The 16,219-nt window shown below is 41.4% G+C and overlaps 1 protein-coding gene across 1 annotated transcript in view; it reads left to right on the top strand.

The window, feature by feature from the left end:
• LOC120221846 (proprotein convertase subtilisin/kexin type 5-like) overlaps nucleotides 1–16,219 on the top strand; it is a 100,197-nt gene that overhangs the window by 74,114 nt on the left and 9,864 nt on the right. The window lies entirely within an intron of this gene.

Genomic DNA, 16,219 nt, shown 5'->3' with positions numbered 1-16,219 from the left:
AACAAAGGTGTGTTGAATCAAGTTGGTTTGAAAGTTTAGGAAAGACTATCTGTATCAAACATGGGTTGAGGTCAGTCCCGGGAACTAGACCCGTTCTCAGGAAGTGGCCTTGACTGCCAGTCTACGTTTGTTCCAAAGTCCTCTCTATTTTTCATGTATTATTAACAGGCATATTAATTCACTTAGCGAGCACTTACTGCACATCCGTTGTCAGCCATGTAATCTGCCAAATGCAAGGACACTGGAAGGGAAAATTTAGTCTCTTCCTTCTCTGAATGCATGTTTTCATGGCGAAGACTGGCAAATATTTAAAATGCTTTCTAATTGTAGTTGTGGTAGAGATAAGCATGGGTGCTCAGATAGTGCCGTAGAAGGAAAGACCTCCTCACCCGGAAGGTGCTGGGATGAATTTACCTACTTAGGTCCCCCGGCAAGTACTGGGAAGATGAAAGAAATGAGGGCCAAACTTTATAGAAGTCAACAGGATGATTAGGGATCTCCGTGAGCAAGATATGAGAAAATGAGTGTCTGGCTTAGGGACATGGCTAAGGAAATGCTGAAACGTGGTCAGACCGGATCTTTCCCACAGAGACAGACTTATCAGCGCTCTTGTCAAATGGTCGGGGCCATTTGGTACGGTTTATGGAATCTTTTTGTGACCTTCTTTATTATGAACGTTAAGTATTTACATTCTCACAGACATCATTATGTACATTACTTACTTTTTTGAACATGGCTTTGGAAAACTCTAAGACATCTGTGTTCATTAGAATTGTTCTACAAAGAGTCTGGAAATCCACTTGGATGGAAACAAAATGGCTGCCTTCAGTGGAATCCTGGCATCAACATAGCTTGCCTTTGTTCCAGTTTTCAACTCAAGGCTCCTGCTGACTGACTACTCCATAAGAAAAAAAATAATAATTGGGCAATTTATCTGCATAAAATCATCAATGGAAAATCTTAGAACAGCTAGAATTATTTTTCTTACTGATCTGGATGCCAGTTCTTGAAGGGTAATGCAAGTTGTCCTAACGCTAGACAAAAAGTAGGTCTAAAACCTTCAGAGATCCCATAGAACTTTACTAATAACCACATGGATCTCACATCCTTTGAGCCTCTTCTCTGGTTTGAAGCAGAGCACTTTATTCAAGCTGTGGCTTGCTTTGGAGGATAGGAAGGAGGGAGCTTAGAACATTGATTTGGCTTTCCTGCTTAATACCCCCGTCATCCTCTGTTGGCCCTGGTGGCAACTTTCTGAACCCTTGGGGTCAAGTCACTAGTCTGACCTCACCTGTTAGGCTTGTAGGGAGGGAGATGGAAATCAAAGAGACTATAGGGTTGGATAATACAGATCTCCTGGTTTCTAGTCCGGTGTGCCTTTATAAAACTTCCACTTTCAGTGTCACACTCGGGTCATCTGGGACTACACTGAAGCTTGTAACTCTTGGGCTAATGAAAGAAGCTCCTTGGGGTGGGGGTGGGGGGCATTGTTTAGCACGCTGACACACTGCTGTGATTGCACGGTGGGTATTCTTGTGCCAGGAACTGTGCTAGGTGTTTGACCTGAATCACCTCATTGACTCTTCAGATTTAATAATCTTCCCCATCGTATGTTCAGAGGGTAATAACTTGTCTCAGGTTAGCCTGTTTTTCAGTGGACGAGCAAGAATTCTCAAGCACAGGCTCCTTGGACTCGAGAAACCCAACTTTTAATCAGCAAACATCATGTCTTCCGTAGTCGCCTCTTGTCCATTCAGTTTAATTCGGAGCAGCTGGGTACTTAAGGATTTTCGTCACCACAAGTTAGGCCTTCTTGTTTTTGTTTTTGTTTTCTTGTATTTTTAATTTGGGAAATTTTTAGCCCTTTTACTTTACATGCTCTTAAATTACAAGTCAGAAGGTGCCCTTGAAGGAAAAAGGATTTCTGTCATGACTGTCCTAAGAATTCTCTTCCCAGGGGCGCCTGGATGGCTGTCAGTTAAGCGTTTGGCTCTTGATTTCTGTACAGGTCATGGTCTCACAGTTCTGAGGGTTGAGCCCCACAAAGGCCTTCATGCTTGGGCTTCTCTCTCTTCCTTGCTCTCTGCCCCTCCCCCCCTCTCGAAAATTAAAAAAAAAAAAAAAATTCTCTTCCTGAATCAAATTTTTACTTTTCATGCATCACGTAATTCTCTTGCCATTTGCAGGCTCAATGAGTGTCTGAACCCATTTTAAAATGCTTCCAGCTGAATATTTGAAGTCTTCTGCACAATTCCTTGCATAGACAAGAACAGCTCCAGAATTACTCTATTTTCTCTCCTCTCTTCCCTCCTTTCTTCACCCTTCATCTAGTAAAGCTTCTGGTTATAGTATTGTGATCAGCTTTGACTAAGCTTCAGGCCTAGAAATGGCATGGATTTGCCTTATCAGGATGATTTCAGGTCCCCTACTATCCTGTGACTTGACCTCCCTGTGCCTCAGTGTCCCCCCCCCCCCCCCCCCCCCCCCCCCCCGCCGTAAAAGGATGATCTTTTCATGGGACAGTTGGGTGGTATTAAAAGAAACAATAGGTAGAGTTTATTTTGTATAGGGCATGAAAAAAAAAATCCACAAACAAACAAATAGTTGGGCTTTCCAGATCCTTATGGCCAATGATTTCTCTACCCACTGGAAATTAAAGCCCTGGAAAAACCCACCACTGTCACCTCTGTGATTTCTTCTTTAGCTCAGCAAACAGTCACTTCGTTGGTTTAACCTGGGGCTAAATCCAGAGGCTCCTGTCTGAAAATGACATTAAATTATTTCCCTCCTCTTTCCTTCCTCCTAGAGCTGGCTTTTCTGCTTTCCCTTACATGTGTGGGGCTAGAGAATGGCCAGACTCCCAATGATTACTTTCCTGAAAGAGGAGTCAATACAGTCCTTCCTTCTGTAAAGCCTTACTAGGTGCCTGGTGTGAACAAGGCACCACGTGGCTGCTTGTGGCCACAGGAAGTCCTAGAGGCTGCCCTTGCCCCCGCCTTCACGAAATCCAGGCATAATCCTCGAACTCTAGCCCTTAGTATTGCCTGACCTCCTCTGCCTGCCCCCACCTCGATGTGGCCTGCTAAGTGTTCTACCGCACATCGTCCCTGGGAAATGTGCTCAGCAGGGCCATGGTTTTGACGGCTCTTCCTCAACTAGCCAAGACTCAGTGGGGTTGCTGGGAACAGTGGTCTAGGCCAGCTGCCACCCCAGCGCTGGGAGCCCGAGTGTGCCAGAGAGGGACTCACTGGAGGAGAGAGGGGGCGGAGGGGCGGGGAGACGTCTAGAGAGAATTGCCCCCCGGGAGCAGTAAATGCATCACGTTCCCATGGACGTTGACACAAGAGACTCCGAGGAGGGGGGTGCGATGAGGCATCCAGAACACACAGCAGGAAGGAAGGAAGCTTGATGGGCGAGAGTTGCAGCTCCCGGGTCTTCACGCTGAAAACGTGTCAGGTTTGATGACAGTGATGAAAATGTGTTTTCTGCCTCCTTCCTCAAGCCTCGGCCCCAGGGCTCCCGTACTTGACTGTGGTGGGTATGAATTACGAGTTCAGGGAGACGGAGGCCCAGCTGAGTGACTTGGCACTCCTCTGCTGTGACATGTGGGCCACCAAGGAGCTGGGAGCGGGTGGCAGGCGGCTGCTCCAGCCAGTGCTCTCATCCATCAGGCCCGGCCCCAGACTTGTATGTGCCCTGACCTGCGGGCTTGGTCCAGTTCCACCTTGCTGGACACCTCGTCAGTGGTTCTGAGGTGAGGGTACACCGCTTGGGAGTGAGAAAACATTTGGTTTGCTTTAGGCAACTGGATTGAGGTGAGAAGATGCCAACCCCTTTTCCCGTTTGGCCCGGGATTTTTTGGACAGTATTTTTCCCTGAAGCGCGGAGGCATGCTTCTCCCCCACCCTGACCAAAGTAGCTGTTTGCTGAATATTTCAGAGGGTGATGATGGTGTTTAAGAGCCGCCACAATTCCAGTGTTTTTGTTGCAAAACACCCCTGCCCTCCCTGCCAAGTATAAGGTTAAAGTTCTGGGGGAAAAAAAAAAAAAGGAAAGAAAAAAAGGAATATAATAGAAACCTAAGTCAGAGACCCATTCTGAAGATTGGCTTTTCTCACGTGTCTCTGCTATTTGGGGTCCACCATGGGGGGGGTCTTTATTCAGACTTCTCCCCACTGGTGACTTTGTACATTTAGGGATTTTTGAGCTCCTTTCAGATGAACTATTTAGATTAACCTCAAGAGAATGTAGAGCAACTTATGCACACTTCATGCATTTGCCTCTAAAACTGCATATTTATCTCATAGCAACAGGAGGAAGAAAAGACCTGGACTTTTTTTTTTTTTTTAAGTTTATTTATTTTGAGAGAGACAATAGAGTGTGTGCACATGTGCATGAGCAGAGGAGGGGCAGAGAGGGAGAAAGAGTGGGAGGGAGGGAGAGAGAAAACCAAGCAGGCTCCAATCTCAGCTTAGAGTCCAGGTCGGGGCTTGATCTCCTGAACTGTGAGATCATGACCTGAGCCAAAATGAAGAGTCAGACGCTTAACTGACTGAGCCACCCAAGTGGCCCAAGACACTGACTTTTTATCCATTCCCTACATTTCATTCATCACTAGAGCTCACCAACATACCAACTGATAGTTTCTTGATTTCTAAGATTTGAAATCTTGACAATGAAGAGATGTAAAAGAGAAAAGTTAAAAGTCAGAAGCTTCTGGAATATTGAGAATGCCTCGCATTGAAAAAAGAATTCACTTGATGATATTAAAACTTTTGGGGCCTCTAGTTCTGAAGTTAGGGACTCCCCCTCCCACCCGCTCAGATTTTTTTCACTGTGATCAAAATCGGAGCTGTAGAGTCCAGGGAAATTTAGAAGCAAATGCTGTTGTTATTTAAATAGCAAGGAGAAGAGGACAGTGTGTGCACTGGAGCTGAATTAGTCACTAGGGGAGAGTATTTCTCCTACTCTCCCCATGTGAATATAACATTCACGATCATTGTTTGTGAGCCATGGAATGAAGACACAAGATGCTGACATACTTTTGAGATTGAGCAGATCACCCCATGTCCTCTGCGTGGAGAAAGAATGAGAATGACTCCCTTTCCTTTGCCAGCGTTTGCCTCTTTTTATATTAATCTCAGCTGAGTTGAACAATTTCTCCACTCTCTACAAAATAATGCTGGTCTTTGTATTCACTTGCTATGCAGGGCCATCCAATTTTTGCAAATACGGGTCTGGGAATATTTTGAATGATTGATACACAGAATTGCCGGATTGGTCAAAGAGAACCAAAATCCATCGAGTGATTAACACTTAGTTTTAAAGTCAGATTGGCGTTCTTTCAGATGTCTCAAACTTCAGTTCTGTTAAGGGCAGAGTGAGGTGTAACTTGCTTTACATGTTGAATAGATTTTATTCCATTGCCATGGCTTCCGAATTGCTTAGAGGGAGAGTATTCAAAAAACAAACACACATAGAATGAAGTCATGCCACTGTATTTTTAGCGCAGTGATAATCTTGATCCCAGAGTGAAGCTGGAGGGAATTATGTGCTGTTTGAGTTTAATCCCTGAATTAAGATTGCATTTAATCAAAAGTGTGACTTTAACCCTGGGTGGCATTTAGACATGTAGGATTAATTTTAGATACTTCAGAATTCTATTTCCTCTTCAAACTTCGAAACAATCAAAATTGTTTGCAAATTTCCTCTCATTGCTTAAATTAATTGTCCTAAAAAAAAAAACAAAAAAAACCCCTGAAATCCAAGTTAGAATATGCAACGTTCTTTGGATATAACCTTGCTGTTCACCAAGGAATCTAATGAATTCACATGACCAGCTTTTCGTTTTAATAACCCCAATCCATGTGCTGGGTGTTTCTGTGCACATGTGTGCATGCACACACACACACACACACCTTAAAAAAATTTTTTAACAGAAATTGAATTCTTTTTTACCCATTGGAAAACATTTTGGCATGACTAGGAATAGGAAACTTCCCCCGCCTCCCTGCCCCCGCCAGAGGACAAATTCAGCTTGTCCCAAGAAACGAATGTGTTACCTTTGAGACAAATAGGGAATCAGTATCTTGCCATCAAGGGATTTTAAGAATGTTTAGGGAGTGACACATCAATGGGAAAATTAACCTGAAATCTGCCAGAATTAGCTTTCCTAGAAAGACAAGGTAAAGCAAAGATAAAACATTGTCAACAAAAGTCCAGAAGAAACCGTTACTAATGGGTATTATTACTAGTGGCCAGGATGGGCAAAGCCTTAATTTTAAATGCTTAAAAATAACCTTTCCTTAAAGGACTATGTCCTGACGTTTTTTTTTTTCTCTTCTTATCAGTTTTTCACCTTTTCTTATCTTTGAGTTAGTTTCCAGTCATTTCCTTGATCTTCATATTTTTCCCCCCATGATGGCTCTTAAAATGGCACTTGGTCTGCTGTGTGCTTTGATTGTGGACTAGTCCTTGATGGTTAAAATGTTGGCGATATAATTTGTCACTGGGAGAATGTATCATTAGCACTGTGGGATCCATCGACTTTATTTAGCCTTTGGTCCTCTTAGGTTCTGAATTGACTTCTGGTGTCTGCCATAATGTTCCAGGTTCTCGACCCGGGTCAACAATTCCTTAATTCTTCTGTGTTGACCCACATTAATTGTAGATGCTGATTTTGTTTCTAAGATTTAGACTGGCGAGGTGGGGAAAAGGATCCCATCTCTGAAGATCTATAGGTTCCAAGTTTTATGCTCCTACCCTTCCCTAATGCTTGAATGCTTTGTACCTGGGACCTTTCTATCCTAGAAATCATTTAACTGTTTCTCTGGTGTTTAGATTACATTGAATGTGTGGTCTTTGACATACAGTCGAAAGGTCAGAATCTGCATCAGTGCACCTTACTGGACAAGTTTATAGTGACTAGCATCACAAGGGTACTGCCCCTAGATACAGGCAAGAGGGCCCCCTGCTGAGGGCCTTGTTTAGCCTTTCTTCAGCTGCGTTTGTTCCCATTAGCTGAGAAACTGGTGGGGCCTTGGGGACACCTTGAATGTGTGTTTTCTTCTAGATCATATTTTTGCCACTGAGGAGCCCAGAACTAGTTGACCAGATGTCTGGGAATCTGCTTCCGTGACTTGTGAGAGTCTTTTTCTTTGTCCATTGGAGGGCATAATGTAGTACTGGTATACCCACCGCTAGCCCCTGAGGGATTACCATAGGCATCTGTGGCCTATGGACGAACTGTAGACAAAAATACAGACATCTGGTCATTCTAGGGATTTTTGTATTAATGATTCACGTTGCCTGTAGTATTTTCTTCTGAGACATTCATATGGCTGTGTCCTTACTATTCAGAAATCTGTTAAAGAGGCCTTTCTTGACCACCTTACCTAGAATAGCCCCCTCCATCGAAATCTCCATTACCTTATGTTATTTATTTTTTGCACAATGAAAGAATGTTATATAATCTTTTATTTATTTACATGTGTATGGTCCATCTTTAATCAGAATGGAAACTGCCTTATTTATTTTTTGCACCATGAAAGAATGTTATATAATCTTTTATTTATTTACATGTTTATGGTCCATCTTCAATCAGAATGGAAACTGCCTGAAGGTGAGGTGGGAAATTGGTTATTTGGTTCACTGCCGTTCTGCAGCATCTAGAACAGCGCCTACCTCATGGTAGATACTTTATATAATATTTTTAGACTGGATAGACAAATGAACAATAGGCCCTTGAGCGCGGGGAGGAAATTTTACTGCTTTAATTGGATGTAACTATTAGTATTTCCTGTTCACACATCGTCTTCTCCGAAGTGAGGAGAAATAAAAACGGGGAGCAAGTTAGGAAATTAAACATTTAGAAGTTAGAATAGTGGAGTAGTTTAAGAGGAGAAATAGGACTTTAATTCTCTGAAAGTAAGTAATGCAGTTGGACTGATAATACCATGAATTTTTCACCAAACAAAAGAGCGTGAGATCAAATCAGTGACACACTTCTAAGAGTTTGGCTTGCTCCAACAGAACCAACTAATTATAAAATGTTTCAGCAGTTAAAGTTGTTCACTTTGGCCTGTTGTCTTCGATTACACCGTTCTGAATGCACATAAGGTATTTCTTTCACAATTTCCTTATCAGTGACCTCCCAGAAGCGGCATGAGTCCTTCTGTTCATGACTAGATGATTCTTTACTAGAAGCCTCTGATGCTTTGCCGTCATTAAAGAGGATTCCAAGTGCCTGTCGCAACCACATCAGGTGAAGTCTTCCATCAGATAAACAGAATGCTTATTTTGTTCACCAGTAGCTATCTGAAATAAGCAGACTTTTTTTTCTTTTTAAAGCGTGACTCCAAAAACAATGTCAGTATTGAGTAACTCACTAATGACTGGTTTAGTTACTAACTGGAGTAAAGTTTAAAGACCGGAATACCCTCAGCTGAACACATACTTTTATGAGATTCTTTGATTTACTCACTGATTAACTCTTTTCTGCATTGGATTTCTAGAAAAGTTTTGGGGTATGTTGGCTTTGGTTTTTAGGGCCTGGGAGTGGCTTGTCAGCACTAGATTGTCTTCATCAACCCTTCTTTTCCACAATGAACAGGTACGTAGCCATGATGCACTCAAGTGACATTTTGTGTGTATATGTATATATATTTATATATATATTTAAATATATATATATATTTAAATTTCAAAGCTCTGCACTCTTTTGTTTTCAGTGTCAGAGGAGAGAAAGGAGGGGAGATTTCTTTACAGGCTCCCCCCCCCACACACTATTTTGTTGATGGTACCCAAGAAAGGATACAAAATGCGGAATCCCACATATTTTCTGTCCTGGCAACTGCTTCCTCAGATCATGAAAGGAATAATAGAATTTACTACACTTCTTTCTAAATATTAATCCTGCTTCTTCACGGGATGACTTAAGATCATTTATCAACTAGAGCACCTATTCCCCTCTATGGCATGTAGTGCAAACATTTTATTCCCAGTCAAATCAGAGAAGAGAATATATAGATAAAATTTCAAAGCTAGAAGGAGATGAGAGGGTATATTTTGTCTGTCTTCTCTCATTTTTCACATAAAAGTGTCCATGAAGATTTTGCAAGGTCACACAGGTGCATGGTGGCAAATCTAACATTATTAACTGAATTCTCCACATTCTACTAAATCACTTCTATTTGTTATTTATCCACCTTTTCCCAATACTTTCCATGTTAAAACATAATGGAAAGCCACCTAAGATGCCTTTTGTGTACTGTTTTCTCATTTCCTAAAAAAATATGTGTTGTGAATTTATGCGGCCAGTCACATTTGAAATCATTGGATTATGTGATAGTAATCAATCAATGGAACCTCCTAAATTAAAAGAAATGTTAAAATGTTGGTATAGGTGCATGTTCCTGTAGCACAAAGGTAACAAAGTATTGAAGGACACTCAGTAAAGGTCTCCCCCAACGCCTGTATCCTAGGCATTTATATCTCAGGAAGCAACCAGTGTTAGCAAAGGGTTTTGCCTGTAATCGCTTCAGACAAAGGCAAAAATCGTAGTACTCTTTATACACTGTTCTTTCTCCTTTCTTTCTCTCTTTCTGTTTCTTTCTTTCATCTTTCTATCTCTCTCTCTATCTGTCTGACTTTCTGTCTGTCTGACTTTCTGTCTGTCTGACTTTCTGTCTGTCTGACTTTCTGTCTGTCTTTGTGTCTTTCTACCTATCTTTCTATCTTTCCTTCTCTCTCTCTTTTTCTTTGTCTCTTTCTCTCTTTCATTTCACTTTAAGTTGTGTCATGGAGATCGTTCTCTGTTAGTACATAATGTAATCCGTTACATTCTCTTTTATGATTGCATGGTACTCCATTGTTTATTAATCTCTCTCAGTATCCATTCAGGTTGTTTATAGTTTGCAGTTATTATTCACAGTGCTTTGGTATATACCCTTGCATCTTTACATGTGTAAATAAAGATGTAGGACAAATCCCTAAAAGTAGAATTAACTTCTTGTTGAATTCTTGTAGATCTGGTCCAAACACGCTCCATCAAGTTGGACAGGTTTATATTCCCATCATCGTGATAGGACATGATTGGTGTATCATGACCTCACTAGGAGGATGTGACCAATTTTTACATATTTATATCTGAAAGGTGAAAAAGTGGTATCTTGGTGTCAGTTTCATTTACTTTTGTTTTTATCTGCATGAGGTTAGGCATATTTTTATATGGTTAAAAACTTGGTTTATCTTTTCAGGGATTACTGTACTCCTCTCCTTTACCTGTTTTCCTACTGAATTTTTCTCTTACTGATTGGAGAAACTTCTTGTATATTAGGGAAATAGCCTTTTGTCCGTGGTAGGAGATGAAAACTCCCTGTTTGTCATCTGCCTTGCTTTTGAAGGTTTTTGTTTTTGTTTTTATTTTCTTGTTGTTGTTTGTTGTGCCAAATTTATATTTTACAGTGTTAAATGTATCACCTTTTCTGAATCCCCCTTTTGATACTTAGACAAGCATCTTCTGCTCAAGATTATTTTTTTAAATCTGTATTTCTCAGGATCCTTTTATGGTTGTATTTGTTTACTTTTACGGTTAATATCATTCAATGGAAATTATCCTGATGTAAGATGTCAGAATGATTTCACTTAGGAAGTAATCTGGTTTTCCCCCACGTAATCTAGAATGGCACCCTTACCGACACATGTACCCCAATGTTCATAGCACTCTCAACAATAGCCAAAACATGGAAAGAGCCTAAGTGTCCATCAACGGATGAATGGATCAAGAAGATGTGGTTTATCTATACGATGAAATACTACATGGCAATGAGAAACAATGAAATCTGGCCATGTGTAGCAACATGGATGGACCTTGAGGGTGTTATGCTGAGCGAAATAAGTCAGGCAGAGAAGGACAGATACCATATGTTTGCACGTATAGGAGGATTAGGAGGAAGCTAACCGAGGACCATGGGGGAGAAGGGGAAAAATAGTGGGGGAGAGGGTGGGAGGCAAACCATGAGAGACTCTTGAATGCTGAGAACAAACTGAGGACTGATGGGGGTGGGAGGGAGGGGAAAGTGGGCGATGGGCATGGAGGATGGCACTTGTGGGGATGAGCACTGGCTGTTATATTGAAACCAACTTGACAATAAACTACTTAAGAAAAAAAATGGCACCCTTATCTAATATTCTTAGATATTTGGGGTTGATTTCTTGACTTTCCATTCCATTCCATGGAAATCTGTAGACATTTGCTACCAGTATATATTTTAATCCTCAGTTTTAATATAATTAAGTAATTTTTAAATGTTTATTTTTGCAGGGGAGGGGCAGAGAGAGAGGCAGAAAAAGGATCTAAAACAGGCTCAGCATTTCAGCAGAGCTGATGCAGGGCTCCAACTCACGAACCATGAATCATGTCGTGAGCTGAGGTCAGTCACTTCACTGACAGAGCCACCCAGACGCCCCAATATATTTTAATATCTAGAGGACTGGCTTCCCCCTCTGTGAAACACGTTTTTAAAGTGACACCATAATTTTCTTTTCTTTTCTTTTTTTTAATATTTTTATTTATTTCTAGGAGAGAGAGACAGTATGAGCAGGGGAGGGTCAGAGAGAGAGGGAGATACAGACTCTGAAACAGGCTCCAGGCTCTGAGCTGGCAGTCAGCACAGAGCCCGACGCGGGGCTCGAACCCACGAACCGCGAGATCATGACCTAAGAGAAAGTCGGACGCTTAACCGACTAAGCCACCCAGGCGCCCCAAAAGTGACACCATAATTTTCTTTTAAATTTCAACTTCATTGAACATATACAATTGTAAGGTATTTATTTTAATTTATTTATTTTGGGAGAGAGAGTGAGCATGGGAGGGGCAGAGAGAGAGAGAGTGCATGAGTGGGAGAGAGAGGATCTTAAAGCCGGCTCTGTGGTGTCACCTCAGAGCCTGATGTGCGATTTGAACTCATGAACTGTGAGATCATGACCTGAGCTGAGATCAAGAGTCAGACGCCTAACCAACTGAGCCACCCAGGTGCCTCAACACTGTAAGATATTTGAAGTGTACCTTGTAGTGATCATATATATATGATCATATATAGGTGAAGATGTAGGGATTTTAATATATTTAATATCTAGAGGGCTGATTCCTCCCCATTTTGAGACACATTTTTAAAGTGACCCCATTTTTTAAAAATTTCAGCTTTATTGAGGCATAATCAGCATATAAAATTGGAAGATATTTCAAGCGTACGTTGTGGTTGTATATAAGCGATGAATCATGGGACTCTACCCCCAAGACCAGAGCACGTCATATACAGTGTATGTCAGCTAACTTGACAATAAACTACATATATATTAAAAAAGTACATTGTAGTGATTATACGATCATTTATATGTAAAATGTGAGGATTCCCTCCATCTAGTTAATTAACATATATCACCATATATGTGTATACATATACATATGATATTTGGTAAGAAGATTTAAGTTCTTTCTTAGCAAATTTCAGGTATATGATACAGTGTCCTCAACTACCATGTGATATTCAGTCTTCAGTCACACATAAGATCCTAAGACCCTGTTCATCTTACAGTTGAGTATTTGTACCCTTTTACCAACCTGCCCCTCTTTACCTTACCCGTCAGCCTCTGGCAGCCATTTTTTCCACCGTCTCTATGAGTTTGGCTTTTTTTTTTTTTTTTTTTTTTAAGAGTCCGCATATAAGTGATGCCGTGTGGTATTTATCTTTCTTGTGAGATTAGAATTTGTTTTCCATTAACATTTTTATAATAACTTACGTCATGTACATTCCTATAACTTCTTTTTTATCCTAGTTCAGAAAGTGTTGAATTTTAAACTAAGGAGATCAGAGTCCGTCCAAGATGTTGGGTGGAGGGGTTTCCCAGAATTGTCACCTAACATGCTTTGCCTGACAAGTAAAATCTGATGAAAGAGAACATCCTTAGACAGAGATGCTGAAGTGGGAGATGCCTAGCGTGCACTTGGACCATATAGGGAGAGGAGCTCTGTGGGTAGAGGAAGAAACTGTCCTTAACACCTGGAGCATGCATATGTTGACGTTAATGGAGGATACGCTGATATTTCAAAGGTCCTATGGTTTTTACAGTCTGGATGAAATGTAGTTCCTCTGTACAAGAAATAGAATTTGCAGAAGTTCAACCAGTGAGGGAAAGCACATGGTTTCCCTCGTTTCCTGGGCTGACCATAGTTTATGAAAATGAATTTCCAAGTATCTTTTCTGCGCATTGGGGCTCCTTGGCAAAACATGAAGTCTGTATAATGCATTACCTCTGAGCTGTTTCTTAAAGGGCTCACGGACAGACATATGGATAATGGCTTAAAAATATAAATACAGTCTTTCCAGTCATAGAAATCTTCCGATCCAAGAGGTACTTTCCCCACTTTCCAAAAAATGTAGGGCTATATACCCACACTCCTAGATACCAAGACAAAATACATGGTATCTGACGCTAAAAAAATCTCCACTGTACTTTTCTCAAGCTTTTCAGCCCTGTGATCAGACAGAGTGACTTACAGTCACATCTAGATGCCAACTTACTGTGCCACCTTCCAGCCACCAAGCCCTATAACTAAGCACTTTTGTTTGGTAAAATTACAGAAGAGATGCTATTTGGTACGATATGCTGTTCTATTTTAGTAACTGCAGTTCATCTAGGAAAATGGCTGGCACTTGGTTTCCACGCATACTTCTTCCACACTTGTCTGTCTGTGTTTGTGTGTGCGTTTAGGGGAAGTGCACACTTACGGTGTTGTCGTAGAAACAATGAAACACCCCTGCTCCCGAAGAGACTCGTTCTCATCTTCAGCAGTCTATTTGTGACCACCCTGGGATATGTGACACTTTCTGGTTTATGGACACCTACAGGCGGCAATTCAGAATTTATGAAGGTTCTGGTAGGAAAGGCCACTGCCAACAGAGGATTAGTTTGGACAGAGTTCCGTCTAAACTGATCTGCCGCCGCCTTTCACCCAGCGTGCGAATGTGTACCAGGCTAGTCTCGCTCCGACAGGAGCCGGACAGTAATAATACGGATTGCAGATCTAATTTGCATAATCAAAATGTTCACTCATTAATAGAGTGCGAGATGTCATTCATGGAGATCACTACATTTTTATGAAGTGGAAAATTGTGGAATCCTTGCTAACTCTTTCTTGGGAAAATGTAAGCCCTTCAAAGCCAAAGACTATTTTTACTCATCTTTATATTCCCCGCACAGCGTCTGGTGCAGAAGAGACACTTAATGCTTTTTGAATGAACAAGTGGGTGAATGAGACTCATTCCTTAGAAAGATTGTTTGAAATGAAGAGATTAAAATGTTTCCTGGAAATACAAAAAGTGCACTCACTCCCATGCTTACTGCTCCGCTCCGATTGAGAAAGAAATTGATTTTTTGCCCTCTATTTTTAGAAATCCAGCCGCTTAAAAATTACCCTCTTCAGTAAAAAAAAAAAAAAATGTACAGGCATTTTTAATGCCACATTAGTTTCGATGTGATTTCTGAAGAGCAGTCTCTTGAGTCCAGGAAAAAACAAGATATCTGTTAGTGGCCCCGAGCACTGTTGTCAAGTAGTTTAAAGAAATACACATGACCTCTTCTGTCCGGTGTGCACAGGTATGATGTCGGGGGTGTGGGGGTGGGGGGGAGCTGGTGTAGAATGTTCCAGTGCCAGGGTGTCCCTTAGTCTACATTCATTGAAACAGGAGCAGAAAAACCTTTCCTTTCATAGAATATTATTTTTCATTTATCAGCATTTTTTCTGGACTCATAATTGTGCCTGAATTACCTGTCTGAGAAGGTGCACGTGTGATGCTTATCTGGGATCCTCCTCATATAAATGGGTTTTGTGTTTATTTAGGAGGCTGCATAATTCTGTTTGCCTCGTTAGTGCTATAACTAGGAATTCGCCATTCATATTCTTCTTCCGTACCAATAGTCTTGTTGAATGTATTTTCTCAGTGTGAGAATCATAGAAATTTATTAGTTTGGCTTTTGGCCTCCATACCTTATTTACAGCCATGCACTTTGAGCTTATGAGTCGGTTCCTTAGAGTCTCTTCTCCTCCAGAGATCTTTAATCAAGTAGGCAAAAGTGGTTTTGAAATCTTTACTGCATGGGTGCAAATGGAATCACAAAGCCTCCCTCCCCTCAATTTTTAATCCCTTTGTGAAGAGTAGGGATAAAGGGCCGCACAGAACATTTTAGAGTATTGTGGCTCAATTAGCTATGGCCAGGAGAGAGCAAACAAAGGAGAATTTAGGAACAAATCGTAGAATGCCACCAGGGCTGATACCACCTTTGAGATGCACCGTTCAAAAGGGAAATTGTGTATTTTTATGTTGCCATAATGATGACCTGTTTTAAATAACACCCCCATGGGGCGTGTGGGTGACTCAGTCGGTTCAGCATCTGACTTGAGCTCAGATTATGATCTCGTGGTTCGTGGGTTCAGGCCCCACGTTGGTCTCCGTGCTGACAGCTCAGAGCCTGGAGCCTGCCTTCGGATTCTGTGTCTCCTGTTTCTGCCCCTCCCCCACTCGCACTCTGTCTCTCTGTCTCTCTCTGGCGCTCCAAAACTAAACATTAAAAAAAAAAATACCCCCATATGTAGTTCTACCATTTAGGTTATCATTCTGCAGTAAACTCAAAAGTTCTCAGTCACTTTGTTGAAGCAAACGTTGTGGCTAAATATTTAAGAGTTTCTCAAGTGTGGTGGGTTTGGATTTGAGCTGGCACGGAGCCTCCCTGGCTCAGGAAATTGAACGATTTCTCCAATTGTGTGCCAGAGACCGGTTTAGGGCTGTGGTTTTCTGATTCCCTGAATATTGCTGTTTCTACTCCGCTATGTTGTAGGGAGCCATGTGTTTAAAAAAAAAAAAAAAAAAAAAATTGTGATCCTAGAGCATTTGATCCCAGGATAATTTTAAAATTTGCTGTGCAACCCCAGAGCATCAAAAACATTTGATGTGTCATGTAAGTCAGGGGTCATAAACTGTGGCCCGTGGGCCAAATCCAGTCTGCCACTGTTTTTCTATGCAAAGTTTACTGGCATGGTCACACCCCTTCATTTCTGTCTGTCTGTGTGCACAAGATCAGAAGAAGTGGTCGCAACAGAGATCGATGGCCTGCAAAGCCCAAGATACTTATTATCTGGACCTTTATAGAAAACGTTTGC

Source organism: Hyaena hyaena, unplaced genomic scaffold (assembly GCF_003009895.1).
Source record: "Hyaena hyaena isolate Hyena2069 unplaced genomic scaffold, ASM300989v1 scaffold_819, whole genome shotgun sequence".
In the NCBI taxonomy this organism is placed as follows: domain Eukaryota; kingdom Metazoa; phylum Chordata; class Mammalia; order Carnivora; family Hyaenidae; genus Hyaena; species Hyaena hyaena.
The sequence above is the reverse complement of the archived record's forward strand: the minus strand, read 5'-3'. Positions and strand labels throughout refer to the sequence as shown.